Source organism: Dermacentor albipictus, unplaced genomic scaffold, assembly GCF_038994185.2.
Source record: "Dermacentor albipictus isolate Rhodes 1998 colony unplaced genomic scaffold, USDA_Dalb.pri_finalv2 scaffold_20, whole genome shotgun sequence".
Classification (NCBI taxonomy): domain Eukaryota; kingdom Metazoa; phylum Arthropoda; class Arachnida; order Ixodida; family Ixodidae; genus Dermacentor; species Dermacentor albipictus.
Genome location: NW_027225574.1, coordinates 2781724 through 2785000, shown reverse-complemented (window position 1 = coordinate 2785000; position 3277 = coordinate 2781724). Strand labels below are relative to the sequence as shown.

The following is a 3277-nucleotide window of genomic DNA, read 5'->3' as shown; positions in this document are numbered from 1 at the left end:
TTTCCTTATATAGCGTCTAACAGATCCACGATACGAATGCGGTGTTACAGTGCTAAGGGACCAAACCTGCACAAGCGACTTTAGCCCTGACCGGCGCCAAATATTACCCTGTACATGATAAATTGACGCGCGATAGACGTGACACAAGACGCAGGTGAAATAAGAACGACTTGTGCAACGTCTCATCCCGCTACAATATATCGTATTCAGGGAGTATCAACGAGCCTCCATATTTTCTGTACTGCGACGTTAACCTGTGCTGTGATCGGTTGCGATCTTGTGCACGCGCTCTGGCTCCCTATTTGCTTCTCATCGTTCTTATCTCCTACCTCCCAGCGAAGGGTAGTAAACCGTTTTTTTGGTCCTATAGTTAATCTCCCTGCCTTTTTCCTTTCTTCCGTTACTCTCTCTCTCTCTCTCACATACTTTATTCTTATATGTTGGCCACTAGAAAAACGATGTGGAAGGCGTGCCATTGTTTTCAATGCGAAAGAATGAAAAAAAAAGTGACCGTGCGAATCGATGCTGGCGTTTCTAATGATACCGCACAAGGAAACGAAGAAAAAGAAAAGATCAGAGAATTTAGGCGCACGGGGCGGAAACGGGAGCAAAGCCAGTGCGGGGTGCTCTATTAGGCGATCATAATCGCCCGCCTTATTCGCGCACTTTGTAGCCGCCTCTCAGTGCGAGCACTGCGTGCGGCGCCATGGGTGTCCGAAGGGAAATCCGCAAGCGCGTAGCGGATTAAAGAGGGCGCGCGCACGCGGCCGGAGCATTAGTACACCGCACCCGATGTAATCGCAACTGCTTTTAAACATTAGGCGCTTCTGACGCTGCGCGCTACTTTCTCGTTTTATCCCTGCCTGCTCTATGCGGTTAATTCACTCCGTTCCGCGATGGTGTGGCAGACGGTGCAGGGCGCAATGAGTTTTTTTAATGCTGGGAAAGAAATGCCATATTTGAATCTGTAGGCCGATAGTTCTTTTCTTTTTCTTTTAGGTATGCCTGCGGAACGCAACGTCACACAAGACGAAGGAAATAGACAGCACATGCGCTGAACTCGCAACATATTCTTTAAAAAATATTTTATTGATGGGAAAACGCTTACATTTTGAGCAGAGCCAACAGAAGAAGGAATGTGTAGCTACGGATACGCACAAACTTGTCCACCTTTCAGTCATTTGGGCATGAGTAAGGAAATTCCCAGGTCGGGGCTTAGATTAGAGGATTTTCGTTGTAAAATTAATTAGAACTGGGATAATGGTAAGCCGCTACTCCAGCGCCAAATGTGCAACACTGCAACGATTACTATCCGCCTCCACAGCCGCACAGAATTGAACGCGTGCAGTGTGGGTATACAGTCATTGCTTTAGTTTTTTTATATATATAAAGTCAGGTTCCCGCGAGACGCTGGCACTGAGCAAGGCGTATCCGTACAGTGGTACCTTGAGTGAGCCGGAACAAGTGCGCGCAGAGCTAGCGCTGCACATTTGTAATAAATGGGAATTTGATCTGTGAGGATGTTGTCGCTTGCTCGGCTTTCACTCGAGAAAAGTTTTTCTTTCTTTAATATCTGACCTTCGAATTGGAAAGAGGGGAGGGGGTGACCTGAGAATACAGGCTTGCTTAGATTTCACTTGATATAGTACGCCCGTATGAGATTACATAGGCTAACTAATACTTGTTTATATATTGCTTACTGCAGTAAGAAACTCCACCAAAGGGTTAAAAAAGAACACAAAAAGAAATGCTAGCTGGGGATTGCGAAATTTCAGGCTGTTCCGGCTGTATCTAAAGATCCTTATTATTGTACTTGTATTAATATATGTGTACACGCGTCACAGTGCCTTAAGCTTTTCGTATAGTCCTACCGCTTATCTCATGCTCTCAGATTATATGTATATATAATGAAATCATTTTCTCTACAGATTTCCTACAAACCTTGTAACATAATCGTGTGCTTGTCATATTGTACTTTGTGCTCTTTTTGCTACTGCCCTGTATCCTGTAGGTGCCTTCCTGCCACTGACGCCGTGATGGCGCAGTAGTTTTGACGTTGCGCTGATATAGCAGCGCAACGCCTTGGCCACTATGCGATACGTGATACGCGATCATGATACCATATTGACGGACATATTGACGGAAGGATGAGATGCGGGACCACAATCATCTGGCGTTCCACTGTAAAATCGAAGCTTGTGGAACCTCAGTGCGAAATGACAGTGTTGGATAGCCATGGTGTCTACTCAAGGCTTGCAAGTACTGGACTTAGAGCATCCGGTATCGGAAGTGCCCTCTAGGCTGACAGAATTTTTAGCTTGTTGAAGAGCACGCGAATAGCGTTCATCAGTGATCGCAGCATTACGATCACTTAATTGTTTGTCCTCTTCGGGCAGTTTGTCGGCAGGAGGTTCGGAATTCAAGGTTGCCGATGTGCACTGTGAAATTGCGGGTGACCAAGGTTGTGAAAACCGACCGAAGGAAAGCACCGCAATAACGACAAAGATATTGTAGAATGGGACAAGACCTAGCTAACTTCCTACAAGTTTTCTTCCGCGTTAGGTTCTTTGAATTACTCTCTGGTGTGTATACATGGGGGGATACGCAACTCAGCGACAGGATATCTTCCCAGATGATCCACAGACACATATCCGAAGTCAAGTAACAATCAGCTGCGCACAGCGCCAAGCAGCCGAAACACCGACGCAACTATACGGTACTTTTGTATAACGGCTGGTCATGCCCTCTTTAGAAGCTCACTGGGTCACAATGAAGGCCTTTACATACAGAAGCGAAACACGACGACGCACGCAGTAGCGAGAGCTGGACCAGATGCGAAGGACACTGCAGCTTACTGCCATGGTGTTGTCAGGCTAAGTAGGGCAATGATGCCACAACGATGGTACTACAGGCGCGAGCCGCGCTATGCGTGAAGCGGTGCAATGGTCAGAGAGACGACAACGCCCCCGCGTATAAGCAGACGCTTCGAGCAAAGAATCACGCGCGCAAGCGCGGCGGAAAGAGAACACAACGCGCACGCGTGGTGTGGAAGTAGCATACGAGAGAAAGAAGGGACACCATGAGAGAGAGAGAGAGAAAAGAAGAAAGGCTCCAGAAACCACCGCAGACTCGACCGGCGCGGTGCCGGGAAACAAATATGAAATCAAGCCAAGCATGCCCCGCGACGCTTGTGGTGGGAGCCCCGAAATCACGTGACGCATGGGTGCAATGGCGGTGGAAGTCCTGTACTCGCCGCGTCCAGCCAGCCAAATCCGAC

At 47.8% G+C, this 3277-nt stretch overlaps 1 long non-coding RNA gene across 1 annotated transcript in view; it reads left to right on the top strand.

Annotated features, from left to right (window-relative positions):
* LOC139052221 (uncharacterized) overlaps positions 1-1419 on the top strand; it is a 5859-nt gene extending 4440 nt beyond the window's left edge. The window contains exon 4 of the long non-coding RNA XR_011509789.1: positions 1000-1419. This is a non-coding gene — a long non-coding RNA (uncharacterized lncRNA). The remainder of the gene's footprint in view (positions 1-999) is intronic.
* Positions 1420-3277: the final 1858 nt, after the last annotated feature.